This window comes from Schistocerca cancellata, chromosome 8 (genome assembly GCF_023864275.1).
Source record: "Schistocerca cancellata isolate TAMUIC-IGC-003103 chromosome 8, iqSchCanc2.1, whole genome shotgun sequence".
Lineage (NCBI taxonomy): Eukaryota > Metazoa > Arthropoda > Insecta > Orthoptera > Acrididae > Schistocerca > Schistocerca cancellata.
Window position 1 is genome coordinate 279,738,751 of NC_064633.1, and position 15,165 is coordinate 279,753,915.

At 43.9% G+C, this 15,165-nt stretch overlaps 1 protein-coding gene across 1 annotated transcript in view; it reads right to left on the reverse strand.

The window, feature by feature from the left end:
- Positions 1-15,165, reverse strand: part of LOC126095513 (regulator of hypoxia-inducible factor 1-like) — a 250,030-nt gene that overhangs the window by 47,005 nt on the left and 187,860 nt on the right. The window lies entirely within an intron of this gene.

Here is a 15,165-nt window from a genome sequence, read left to right on the forward strand (position 1 = left end):
TAACACAGTCAATGTATCACGAAGCAAATAGCGTGCGCACTGGCGGAATGTTGCGTGATACCACGTACTTATACCTTATTACAACGCCATATTTCACAAAGCGAAAAAAGTGGTCCAACTAAAACATTCATATTTCTTTACGTACTACACGAAATGTAATAAAAAATGGAGGTTCCTATTTAAGAAAACGCAGTTGATATCCGTTTGACCTATGGCAGCGCCATCTAGCGGGCCAACCATAGCGCCATCTGGTTTCCCCCTTCAAGCTAGACGAGTTTCGTTCTTTGTAGTTTTTTTGTCTGACTCTTATTTCGTGAGATATTTGGCCCGGTCACTATCAATGGACCACCCTGTACATTGTATACGGGGTTCGCTCGTCCGAGTGAGAGGCACGAAGTTTGTTGATTGGCGGTAGCGTCGCGACAAGAAGTGGTGAAGAGGTCCGAGCGACCGAAGCCACGAGCTGCGCAAGGAGGGCCTGCACAGAGCGGAGATACCGGAGTACTTCACCGGGGTCAGCGTCGACTACAAGCAGCAGGCCAACATTCCGTCCGATGGTTGGCAACATTCGTGTCGGACGACCGCTCGTCACCTGGCTGCCCTCTTCTACCTGGTTTTCACCGACACGACTCAGTAACCACTGACGCACCGTGAATCCATGGCTTGCTGATGAAGGAGAGTGACATTCTGTAATCCTCGTGGTGATTTGTTTCATTGTCTACCTGCCCTCCTTTTTATTTTCTGATTTGTACCCGACGCTCAGCGTTTTACTCGGTCGGCTCTTTGGCCGTAGATACGGACAGTAGTATTCTACTAAGACACTAGTTGACGTTTGAAAATTTGTCCCGCTATTAGATGTCCTTTTCTTTTCTGGTTTGTACCCGATCATTAATGTTCTAATTAATCAGCTCTTGGTCGCAAATACAGCCGGAACAATTGTACTAAGGCACAGGTTGCCGTTAAACAGAAGAGGGACCTTATGGTTAGATTTAGCAGTAAATCGGTTCAATTGGTTCAAATGGTTCAAATGGCTCTGAGCACTATGCGACTTAACTTCTGAGGTCATCAATCGCCTAGAACTTAGAACTTATTAAACCTAACTAACCTAAGGACATCACACACATCCATGCCCGAGGCAGAATTCGATCCTGCGACCGGAGTGCTCGCTCGGCTCCAGACTGTAGCGCCTAGAACCGCACGGCCACTCCGGCCGGCTTGGTTCAATTCTTTGACTGCACACTACATTTCTCAGTCATTAGTTATAATCTGAACAACCTGTTGCACTAAACTGTTCGTTTCTGCGTTTGAAAGACCGGGTCATTATTGGTGTATTTTAGCTGGATCTTGTGGCTCCGCCGAGTGAGTACTATTGTAATAAGTGTTCACAAGTAATGTTGTAAGACGTTCCTTCAGAGCGGTCTTAATAACTGACAATCAATTTAACTTTGAAAGTATTAACACCCAACTGTCACCAGGGCTTTAGTCAAAATAAAATTGTCAGAAGGGGAGGGTTGGGATTCAGTCGCACCTCGGTTGCCCATTAAAATTAAGAGGTTGGTTGCTTTGAAGTAACCCTTATCATTGTCATATTGTTTGCTAATCTGTTTAACCTTTAATCAAAGGTGTGCATCTTAACCCCGAACCTTTCGACATACACCTTTCAAATTAAAAGTGAAGTCATCTGTTTTGAGTAACTGAATCACTCTTGCCATCAATGGCGCTTATATTGTTTCATGTGTTGCAGAAGGGCATTTAATAAGACAGATTGTGTCCAGCGCCGTGGTCAGGCTGCAGGTCCGGCCATCTTGTAATCACTGTCATATTGTTTGCTGTTTTGCAATATAGCACATCAGATTTCTTTTGCAAAGCTTAAAAGTTTGCTCAAATGAAGGTTTAAGAGCAAAAGAATTTTGGAGATTTGTTCATTTTGTTAAAGAAAATTTTATGGTTAAGTGCTTCGATTATCTGTAAAACACAGTTTATATATTGTTAAATAAACAGGTTGTGTGAAAAGAAAGTTATATTCGTGGGTCCTCCCTTACACGTTTTCCTTAATTCCAGTAAGTACCTCGTATCAGCTGTATTACTGATTATTTTTGGAACACAGCTCGTGACCTGTTTTGAGAAAGAAGCGGCAAAACTTTCCGGGGAACACACCCATCATTTTGCAGGGCAAAGCTCGGGATGATACAGTGAAAGCTGTGAATGGTTTGTTCGATCGATGAAGCTGGGAAATGCTGTTCCATTCACCATAGGCACCAGACTTAAGCCCTTGCGACTACTACTTGATTTCTACTATGAAAGAAGCATTCTGCTTCATTAAATATTCTTTAAAATTAAAACAGGAGGTAGAGAACCTTAAAACAAATATGTTTCGACAAAGAGCATATCGACTCTGATGGCAGTTTGGCTTGTTAGGGAACATTTTGTTAGTGGTGCTAACGTAAGCTGTTACGTCAGCGTCACTGACTGGGTATGTGTACATTCAAACTGTTCTCTGTGCAGATGGTTGGCTCTGAGGTCTGCTTGAAAAAACATCGATTCACTCTCTAGCATCACCACCTTCTGATAATAACAGTGACTGCCTTGTAAACACACAAGAACATTGACGATGGAGCGGTTTACGAATACTGAAATGGCTGACATTGTACACCATGTGATGAAAAGTACCCGGACACCTGGCTGAAAATGACTTACAGGTTCGTGGCGTCGTCAGTCGGTAATGTTGGTATTCAATATGGTGTTGGCCCACCCTTAGCCTTGATGACAGCTTCCACTCTTGCAGGCGTACGTTCAGTCAGGCGCTGGAAGGTTTCTTGGGGAATGGCAGCCCATTCTTCACAGAGTGTTGCACTGAGGATAGGTATCGATATCGGTCGGTGAGGCCTGGCACGAAGTCGGCGTTCCAAAACATCCCAAAGGTGTTCTATAGGATTCGGGTCAGGACTCTGAGCAGGTCAGTCCATTAAAGGGATGTTATTATCGTGCAACCACTCCGCCACAGGCAGTGCATTATGAACAGGTGCTCGATCGTATTGAAAGACGCAATCACCATCCTTGAATTGCTCTTCAACAGTAGGAAGCAAGAAGGCGCTTAAAACATCAGTAAAGGCGAGTGCTGTGATAGGGCCACGCAAAACAACAAGGGGTCCAAGCCCCCTCCATGACAAACCCGACCACTCCGTAAAACCACAGCCTCCAAATTTTACTGTTGGCACTACACTACTAAATGACGTTCACCGGGCATTCGCCATACCCCCAAGCTGCCATTGGATCGCCACACTGTATACCGTGATTCGTCACTCCACACAATGTTTCTCCACGGTTCAATCGTCCAATATTTATGCAACTTACACCAAGCGAGGCGTCATTTGCCATTTACCGGCGTGATGTGTGGCTTATGAGTAACCGCTCGACCATGAAATCCGTTTTATCACCTCCCGCCTAACTGTCATAGTACTTGCAGTAGATCCTAATGCAGTTTGGAATTCCTGTGTGATGGTCTTGATAGATGTCTGCCTATTGCACATTGCGACCCTCTTCAACTGTCGGCGATCTTTGTCAGTCAACAGACGAGGTCAGACTGTATCGCTTTTGAGCTGTACGTGTCCCTCCACGTTTCCCCTTCACTATCACGTCGGAAACTGTGGACTTAGTGATGTTTAGGAGTGTCGAAATCTCGCATACAGATGTATGACACAAGTGACACCCATTCGTTCGAAGCCCGTGAGTTCCGCGGACTGCCCCATTCTGCTCTCTCACGATGTCTAATGACTACTGAGGTCACTGATATGGAGTACCTGGCAATAGCTGGCAGCAAAATGCATCTAATATTAAAAAACGTATATTTTGGAGGTATCCGGATACTTCTGATCACATAGTGTATATAGGCCTGTGAACAGAAACGGACGAACTGCAGTGAGAGAGTGTCGTCGGCGTTTTCCCACTGACGGGTTCCACAACACCAATCACTCAGAGGTCTGCATCAACTGCCTTGTGAAACAGGCCCTTTTACGTGCAAGTATGCATGATACAGGTCGGAATAGAACAGTGCGGACTCTCGAAATGGAAGACGGGATTCCGCGACATGTGACACTCCAACAGGTGTTACATGACGAGAAGTTTCATCCTCCCCATTTTCAGCACTTGGCAGCATTACCACCTGAACATTTTCCCCAGACCGTGGAGTTCACACAATGGGTTTTATGACAGACTGCCCTGCGCCCTGTGTTTTCGGCCGAGGTTCTGTACACTGACGAGACTTGTTCACTCGTGACGGGTGTTTCAGTATCTACCGCATATGAATTCGCTAGGTTCTCGACTTAGTGCTCATCAACAGCAATTCGATGTTAATGTTTAGGCCGGCATTCTCCATGATAAGTTGATTGGAACATACATTCTTCCACTCCGCCTGAGGGGACGATAATACCGCATTTTCGTGGAACATGTGTTGGCAGAACTGCTCGAGAACGTACCTCTCAATGTTAGACAATCGATGTACTTCTAGCACGATGCGGAGTCAGCTCATTTCAGCATTGCCGTGAGGAATCATCTGAGAGTCACATTCGGGAATCGATGGAGCGGCCTGGGCTGCCCTATGGCCTAGCCACCCAAGTTACCTGACCTCATGTGTCTGGATTCCTTCTTCTGGCGACGTATGAAGCAGCTGGTGTATAAAACCGTTATAGAAATTGAATTGTCTTCGCTGCTGGTATCAATGCGGTCATGTCAGGAATCTTCGAAAAGATACGACAGTCAATGACTCGATGAGTTACAGCTTGTTTAAAGAAGAATGGTCGCGCATTCGAGGAATTGCTTTGAATTTCATTGCTGTAATTAGAGTGCTAAACTACCGTCTGTCTTCGGTAAATCGTACCTAGCATCATAAATTGCCGCCAGGGACCGTATGTACCATAACGAAACATTTTTGTTTTGACGTTCTCTACTGATTGTATTAATTTCAACGAATATTTCCTGAACGCCCTGTAGAAATTCTCCGGTCAATAGACCGTTTCATTCGAACTATCGACACAACTGTTGCCGGCCGCGGTGGTCTAGCGGTTCTGGCGCTACAGTCCGGAACCGCGGGACTGCTACGGTCGCAGGTTCGAATCCTGCCTCGGGCATGGGTGTGTGTGATGTCCTTAGGTTAGTTAGGTTTAAGTAGTTCTAAGTTCTAGGGGACTTATGACCTAAGATGTTGAGTCCCATAGTGCTCAGAGCCATTTGAACCATTTGACACAACTGTTTTTCATATTTTCATACACCTCTGACCATATTGTGTTTTGGCAAACTGTACGGGTGAAGAGCAGTTACATTCTGCTAACCTCAGACCTCCCTTAGAAGGAGTGAAGCACCGGTAAAGTGATCAGGAAAGGAAGCTGCTTGCGCTTGGTCTCCGACTTCCATTCTCTCTGGGCCATTTCATATGCCAGACTTGTAATCGCTGTGACCTACAGCATGCCTTCGCATTTGGCTTTCGAATTCTACTGGTGACTGAGCTGTGAAGGATTGTGCTCCGCTACTACATTTCGAGTATTCCAGTCTCAGAACTATTTATCTACGTTTTCAACGACTATGGTTATACGGTATTTGAAATTCAACACCTGTAGTTGTTTCATGAAAATAAAGGCAGAAGTCGACCTTGGGGAGATCAGTTTGACTTCTGAATAAATATAGGAACACGCCAGACAGTACTGACCCTACAATTTACCTTGGAAGATAGGTTAAGAAATGTAAACTTACGTTAATAGCTTATGTAGGCTTAGAGAAAGCTTTCAACAGTATTGACTGGAATACTCTGTTTGAAATTCTGAAGATAGCAGACGTTAAAAGCACGGAGTGAAAGGCTATTTATAACTTGCACAGAAACCAAACGGCAGTTGTCTGTCCGGCTAGCCGCGCAGTCAAACGCGCTGCTTCCCGAGCGAGATGGTCGGCCGATCCCCGGCACGAATCCGCCCGGCGGATTAGCGTCAAGGTCTGGTGTGCCGGCCAGCCTGTGGATGATTTTTAAGGCGATTTTCTATCTACCTCGGCGAATGCGGGCTGTTTCCCCTTATTCCGCCTCAGCTACACTGTGTCTGCGATTGCTGTGCAAACACCTTTTCTACGTACACATACACTATAATTATTCTACAACCCAAACATTTGGGGTTACACTCGTCTGGTATGTGACGTTCCCGGGAGGAGGGGGTGGGGAGGGGTCCACAGGAGTGGAGTACTGCATCAAACTAGTCTTCAGACTGAAGACCACAACACATCCACCTTACAACAGATCATGGAACGACCACTGTCACTTTATCTTTATACAGTAGGTATGACACCTTCAGCTGTTTGTATACATCTTATTTTATCTGCAACCGATTTGCGTGTGACACTACACCATCTTCAGTCTAGTCGATGATACAGGATGATCATGTGAATATCGAGTGTCAACAATCTGCATCTCATCGAGGTTACAAGACGATAAAACACAGCGGGCATCGGTCATTTGTACCCTATATGAGACGAATAAAGATTATTACTCGGCATCCATATAACCACCTGGTATCATATGGAGGAGGAGGGTCATGAAGATGCTGTAATATAATACCAAAATAGTATTTAGCTAAATTAAGACTTAAATACAGCTGAAGTTGTCATCCCAACTACATAATGAACCTAATAAAACGTAATACTTGGCGTAGTCATAAAATCTGAAATTATCACGTCGAAAAAATAAAGTTACGTAACGAGCTTAGTATTTAAGGCACATGTCTATAGTCCTGTATCAAACTGTACGACAGTAACCGGTAAAAGGACCAAAACAAAATAGTGCATACTATCTCCACATTCCCCCCATGAACCATGGACCTTGCCGTTGGTGGGGAGGCTTGCGTGCCTCAGCGATACAGATGGCCGTACCGTAGGTGCAACCACAACGGAGGGGTATCTGTTGAGAGGCCAGACAAACATGTGGTTCCTGAAGAGGGGCAGCAGCCTTTTCAGTAGTTGCAGGGGCAACAGTCTGGATGATTGACTGATCTGGCCTTGTAACATTAACCAATACGGCCTTGCTGTGCTGGTACTGCGAACGGCTGAAAGCAAGGGGAAACTACAGCCGTAATTTTTCCCGAGGACATGCAGCTCTACTGTATGATTAAATGATGATGGCGTCCTCTTGGGTAAAATATTCCGGAGGTAAAATAGTCCCCCATTCGGATATCCGGGCGGGGACTACTCAAGAGGACGTCGTTATCAGGAGAAAGAAAACTGGAATTCTACGGATCGGAGCGTGGAATGTCAGATCACTTAATCGGGCAGGTAGGTTAGAAAATTTAAAAAGGGAGATGGATAGGTTAAAGTTAGATATAGTGGGAATTAGTGAAGTTCGGTGGCAGGAGGAACAAGACTTTTGGTCAGGTGATTACAGGGTTCTAAATACAAAATCTAATAGGGGTAATGCAGGAGTAGGTTTAATAATGAATAAAAAAATAGGAGTGCGGGTTAGCTACTACAAACAGCATAGTGAACGCATTATTGTGGCCAAGATAGACACAAAGCCCATGCCTACTACAGTAGTACAAGTTTATATGCCAACTAGCTCTGCAGATGATGAAGAAATAGATGAAATGTATGACGAGATAAAAGAAATTATTCAGGTAGTGAAGGGAGACGAAAATTTAATAGTGATGGGTGACTGGAATTCGTCAGTAGGAAAAGGGAGAGAAGGAAACATAGTAGGTGAATATGGATTGGGGGGAAGGAATGAAAGAGGAAGCCGCCTTGTAGAATTTTGCACAGAGCATAACTTAATCATAGCTAACACTTGGTTCAAGAATCATGAAAGGAGGCTGTATACATGGAAGAAGCCTGGAGATACTGACAGGTTTCAGATAGATTATATAATGGTAAGACAGAGATTTAGGAACCAGGTTTTAAATTGTAAGACATTTCCTGGGGCAGATGTAGATTCTGACCACAATCTATTGGTTATGAACCGCAGATTGAAACTGAAGAAACTGCAAAAAGGTGGGAATTTAAGGAGATGGGACTTGGATAAACTGAAAGAACCAGAGGTTGTAGAGAGTTTCAGGGAGAGCATTAGGGAACAATTGACAGGAATGGGGGAAAGAAATACAGTAGAAGAAGAATGGGTAGCTCTGAGGGATGGAGTGGTGAAGGCGGCAGACGATCAAGTAGGTAAAAAGACGCGGGCTAATAGAAATCCTTGGGTAACAGAAGAAATATTGAATTTAATTGATGAAAGGAGAAAATATAAAAATGCAGTAAATGAAGCAGGCAAAAAGGAATACAAACGTCTCAAAAATGAAATCGACAGGAAATGCAAAATGGCTAAGCAGGGATGGCTAGAGGACAAATGTAAGGATGTAGAGGCTTGTCTCACTAGGGGTAAGATAGATACTGCCTACAGGAAAATTAAAGAGACCTTTGGAGAAAAGAGAACCACTTGTATGAATATCAAGGGCTCAGATGGAAACCCAGTTCTAAGCAAAGAAGGGAAAGCAGAAAGGTGGAAGGAGTATATAGAGGGTTTATACAAGGGCGATGTACTTGAGGACAATATTATGGAAATGGAAGAGGATGTAGATGAAGATGAAATGGGAGATAAGATACTGCGTGAAGAGTTTGACAGAGCACTGAAAGACCTGAGTCGAAACAAGGCCCCGGGAGTAGACAACATTCCATTTGAACTACTGATGGCCTCAGGAGAGCCAGTCGTGACAAAACTCTACCATCTGGTGAGCACGATGTATGAGACAGGCGAAATACCCTCAGACTTTAAGAAGAATATAATAATTCCAATCCCAAAGAAAGCAGGTGTTGACAGATGTGAAAGTTACCGAACTATCAGTTTAATAAGTCACAGCTGCAAAATACTAACGCGAATTCTTTACAGACGAATGGAAAAACTGGTAGAAGCCGACCTCGGGGAAGATCAGTTTGGATTCCGTAGAAATGTTGGAACACGTGAGGCAATACTGACCTTACGACTTATCTTGGAAGAAAGATTAAGAAAAGGCAAACCTACGTTTCTAGCATTTGTAGACTTAGAGAAAGCTTTTGACAATGTTGACTGGAATACTCTCTTTCAAATTCTGAAGGTGGCAGGGGTAAAATACAGGGAGCGAAAGGCTATTTACAATTTGTACAGAAACCAGATGGCAGTTATAAGAGTCGAGGGGCATGAAAGGGAAGCAGTGGTTGGGAAAGGAGTGAGACAGGGTTGTAGCCTCTCCCCGATGTTATTCAATCTATATATTGAGCAAGCAGTAAAGGAAACAAAAGAAAAATTCGGAGTAGGTATTAAAATTCATGGAGAACAAGTAAAAACTTTGAGGTTCGCCGATGACACTGTAATTCTGTCAGAGACAGCAAAGGACTTGGAAGAGCAGTTGAACGGAATGGACAGTGTCTTGAAAGGAGGATATAAGATGAACATCAACAAAAGCAAAACGAGGATAATGGAATGTAGTCAAATTAAGTCGGTTGATGCTGAGGGAATTAGATTAGGAAATGAGACACTTAAAGTAGTAAAGGAGTTTTGCTATTTAGGGAGTAAAATAACCGATGATGGTCGAAGTACAGAGGATATAAAATGTAGACTGGCAATGGCAAGGAAAGCGTTTCTCAAGAAGAGAAATTTGTTAACATCGAATATAGATTTAGGTGTCAGGAAGTCGTTTCTGAAAGTATTTGTATGGAGTGTAGCCATGTATGGAAGTGAGACATGGACGATAACTAGTTTGGACAAGAAGAGAATAGAAGCTTTCGAAATGTGGTGCTACAGAAGAATGCTGAAGATAAGGTGGGTAGATCACGTAACTAATGAGGAGGTATTGAATAGGATTGAGGAGAAGAGAAGTTTGTGGCACAACTTGACTAGAAGAAGGGATCGGTTGGTAGGACATGTTCTGAGGCATCGAGGGATCACAAATTTAGCATTGGAGGGCAGCGTGGAGGGTAAAAATCGTAGAGGGAGACCAAGAGATCAATACACTAAGCAGATTCAGAAGGATATAGGTTGCAGTAGGTACTGGGAGATGAAGAAGCTTGCACAGGATAGAGTAGCATGGAGAGCTGCATCAAACCAGTCTCAGGACTGAAGACCACAACAACAACAACATCTCCACATTATCAAAGAGATGCGCCGTTTTGTTTTGGATCCTCTAGCGGAACTCTACGATACTGTGGCATGGAGATACCAACGTGTACAACGACTGCAGAGATTTACCTACACGGAAAGCACTTCTAAACCCAGCAGCTTCATCGCCCCAAAGGAGATACGGTGTTGACAGTGTGTAGCCAACGAGAGAGGTTTGTGAATATTTGAACACTAGAAAGGACATACGGCAACATCTTGTCGCAGCAGGAGCATATAAAATCTCTTCCATATGAGGTCTTTCGGACATAGGATCTACAAAAACAACCTTTAATACCCACTTAAGGAACACCAGTGCATTTGTGAGTTTGGAAAACGGGGATAAATCATGCGCTAAAACCAGGGAGTCAACGAAGTCGTTTCTCTGACAATATGGTTTTATCAGTATCCAATTATTGCTATGCTAGGATGTACAGAGACGATACAGAAATTCAAAAGCACAAAAATAACCTTAACAGAAAGGAAATTAGACACGCTGTGAGCATTTTTGCTAAACGAAGAAAACAGTACAAACTCTTCTACTGTGCACGCTCCATAACACACATAGGTAAGTAAAACTCGTTTCACAACACTTATCGCATACGTGTCGTCGTTTTGACATCATGCGCAGTACTGATGACTGCAAGAACCGCTATCGACTTCCGTCAGCCTTCGATATGGGCCTCTAACAAGACTTCACTCACGCAATCGAATATTTATTTAAAAAACACGTCCTCCTTAGAATGAATTATCATAATAATTGTTATAACTAAACGTCACATAAGAATTTATCGACGGTTAATGCCTTCATAAAAGAGTACTCCTTCAGCAATTTACTGTAATCGTCAATAATCTGCAAATTCAGCATGAAACACGCTTGTATTATAATTTGCGCTGTGCCGTTTCAAGGTAATGGAGCATTGAAAATTTATCAGACATGTCGCCATTATAATTATAGGTCAGTTAATAACGCATCAACCACATAAGCTTTCAAGATATGCTATGATAATCAGGACAGGAAACTCATTTCACACGACAAAGTGCTAACGTAATGGATAATATTGTGGTTTCTGGAGTCGAAAGATGTAGGTACGCATCTCACCACACGCAATCTTTTTATATTGGCGTTGTTTTCACATTCTGGGACGTTTTTTATGAATGTAATATACGTATGTTCTGTGATACTCGATGTTTTTTACATTTCCACCTAATCAGAGAACGAATGATAAAATAAACGTTTAGCGATTTCCGAGCCGCAGTAAAATTCATATTCATCATTATCTAACATCCATAGTTTTCCTTGACACAAAGCCGATAGCAGTCTTCTGATTGGTTTGATGCGGCCTGCCACAAATTCCACTCCTACTGTCGTCGATATTGCGCGTGACGTCACATTTATGGGAACTGTTGAGAAAAGGCCGGCCGCGTTGGCCGAGTGGTTCTAGGCGCTTCAGTCCAGAACCGCGATGCTGCTACGGTCGCCGGTTCGAATCCTGCCTCGGGCATGAATGTGTGTGATGTCCTTAGGTTAGTTAGGTTTTAGTTGTTCTAAGTCTAGGGGACTGATGAGCACAGATGCTAAGTCCCATAGTGGTCAGAGTCATTTGAACCATTTTTTTGTTGTGAAAAGCGTGTTACCACAAGTCGCTGCGACTCCGTGATCTTAGGCAGCGGACTCATAACGTCACGACCCGACCGTTACATGGACAGGTATAAACAGTTCGGTTTGCTGAAATTATTTAAACTTCAAACTGCTATCTGTATCGTTACAGCCTCTGACTAAAGGTTAGACACAGATTTAGACTTGGACTACGGCCTGGCGTCGATAAAAAGGAAAAAAATATATTCACCATGAATGCAAATAACGACCGTGAAAGCTAGCATTGTATGACGTAATCCGGTCGAAAAGTTGGCTATTGTTCCATTGTACCTATTTACTTCTGCAGAATAACACGTCACAAAAAGATTTTGTTCAAACTGTCACTGCCCGCAGAAGCCCGCAAGATTCTGAATAAGGTTTCTAGATATTTCATATGAGTCACATCAAACTTTAATCTTCTTTTTTCCAAAATAGAAATCAGTCAAAAGTTGCACAATTGGAATATTTAATTGCATTTAAATGGTTTCGACAGAAGTTCTATTCAACTTTCGAAGATGACAGATTAATCCGTCGAAACCAGTCAAGTGCAATAAAATATTGCAATTGTGCAACTCACGTCTGATTTCGCATTCTAAACTATATACCACAGTTGCAGAAAAATAACACCTGTGAATAAAATCACGAAGTTTAATTTTATTTCGTAGAATTGGAAATTCAGTCTACTTCATGATTTCTGCAGATTAGACCTCATAAATAAGAAGGTTGTCGCTCATCCTTTAGAAATTTAGCACTATTCCAATCAGACATTGATGGTCGAGGGAGAAATATAATTTGAAGAACATTTAGTAATATTGGCACAACTGCAACTGACTTACAGATCGCTTTATCCGAAAAAATAATATTTACATTTCTTTCTTGTTTTCTCTAAGGGAGAAAAATAAGGACTTTCTCAGGCCACCTCCAGAATTAGACGTCTGAACACATGCATTCACACCCTCAATAACTACTAGAAACAGTCCTGATCGAAGTACCTACGCATGTCGGTTCAATGCTTTCCATGTTGCGCAATTCTTTGCAAATCGAACATACTTATAACAGCACGGCAGAGCTCCTTCTGAAAAAAAAATGCTATTTAGTGATGTTTCGAGCACAGTCATAGAGAGAGATTAAATGAAATACGATCCGATTCAGAAGTCTTCAATAGATGTCACAGAAAAAAATTTTCATAGCGTCTGTCAAGAAAACCCCAACATTTAAAGAATATGATAATGCTATTATTGGCTCAAAAGTTTGAGTCCAAATATGTGTGGAGGAGACAAAAACCGAAATAAAAAACAGTAAGCCAAAAATCGAAATGATGACTTCTGTCTTCAAATCAAGTAAAACAAAGAACTTTCAAATATGAGCACTACGATGGTACAAGCACAAGTTATGACCAGTCGTCTCCTCCACCTCCACTTCCCTGGACTTACGATTAACCCTCCCCTCCCCTCCCCACCCCTCCGCCACCTGCCGTTTGCGCAACCAGCTTGGAGGGTGTCTATTTAGGATTCATTTTTTTAGCCCAATTTATTATCTTTATCGTTATAATTTATGACCCAGTTTATTAACCATTTGCTATGGTCTGTTATACTATTGATTGGTTGACAGATAATGTTATTTATTCAGGATTATTATTGGGTGATTTATTATGCGTGGGTAATGACCCGTGGTCAAAGTTGCTGTTTTGGAGAGCGCGCCGCAGCCCGTAGTGTGAAGCAGTCGCCCTCCGTTTCTGGCGGTGGCGCCACTGTGGCAATCGCAGCTTTGGTGTCTCCCTCTGGTGTGAAAGGGGCGCTATGAGCTTGCCAGGGTCCGCAGCTCGTGGTCGTGCGGTAGCGTTCTCGCTTCCCACGCCCGGGTTCCCGGGTTCGATTCCCGGCGGGGTCAGGGATTTTCTCTGCCTCGTGATGACTGGGTGTTGTGTGATGTCCTTAGGTTAGTTAGGTTTAAGTAGTTCTAAGTTCTAGGGGACTGATGACCAAAGATGTTAAGTCCCATAGTGCTCAGAGCCATTTGAACCATTTAAAAAAAAAAAAAAAACCTTCCTTCTTCCCCTATCTCCCCTGCCCATGGCTTCTCTGCTCTCCCCTCTCCCTCTCCCACCCCCCCCTCCTACTCTCTTGGCAGGTCCCCGGACTCGCACACGCTCAGTGAACATTCGCGCGCCGGAGATCGTCGCCATCTGTGTCTCTTGTGTGTGACGTCGTTTTGTGTTTTTTAGTGTCCGCTTCTACGTTCACTTGTGCCGTCGGCTTCACCAGTGTTCTGTGCGCCGTGTCAACGTGTTTTCAGTGCCGTTATCGTCGAGTGTGAACGGCTCCGTATTTTTTGTGTATCTGTGACCACTCTTTTTTGCACGTCACTAGGTTCATTCTGATTCTCCATTCTGTGTTCTGTTATTGTCCACACTATGGCTGAAGAGCGGCGTAGCATGCCGCTGACAGCCTATCTGCTTGTTTAGGTATTAAAATAACAATAAAGGAAAAAAAAACTCGCCAGGGTCAGTCGGAGTCAGACTGGGAGTCAGTGCAGTGAGTCGACAGAGTCAGTAGGAAGGCAGACACTCTCGTGTTCATCAGTCGGCTCTAAGTCTCAGTCGCTGTTGGATTGTGGACTGAGTCGGGTTCGTTTTTACTCCGCTGTTGGACGAGTTGGCAGTCAGCAGCAGGCAGGTCCGCACGGTGCAAGTACGCGCCGGGACCGTGGTCGACGCAGTTGGAAGGCCGTTGGTCGATCGGTCGGCTGGTCGTCGGATGGCGACATGTGGTCTGCTGAGCACTGACACCAGTATCAGTCGGGAAGAGTTGGCAGCCAGCAACAGTCGGGTCCGTATTGTGTTAGTATTCGCCGGGACCGCTGTGGCGAAAGCGGACTGCCGTTGGTCGTTTGCTCGGCCGGTCGTCTTAGTCGACGACGTCTTGGATCCTCAGGATGAACACCATTTTCCGAGTCGGGATGTGGTTGGACCTTGTTGGTTCGTTGGAACTGAGCAGCGACATAGTCTCCACAGTGCGAAGCCAAGCCGGGGCTTTTGGTGGCGGGCACGCTCTGTTGCATTTGGAGGGTCTAGCTGCGAGAGCGACTTGTCGCTTTCCTCTGAAGCAGGATCCTCAAGTTGAGTAATTAGTTACTTCTTTTTAAATCTCGACTGTTACGATTTGTTCGTTATTTGTGGATTGTTGTTTCCTCAGCCGTTCACGCGTGTGATAACAAGAGGTGGGTGTTGTCTAGAACCCGCAGCCTTCTTCCGTAGTGATTTGACAGTTGTGACTTGTGTTTTCTGTAATCTTTTAAATTTGTCTTGAGTGGTGATTGATGCCTTGATCTTGGTGAAGCCGAGTTAGAAGGTGTAGGTATCTTGGTTTACTCGACATCGGCC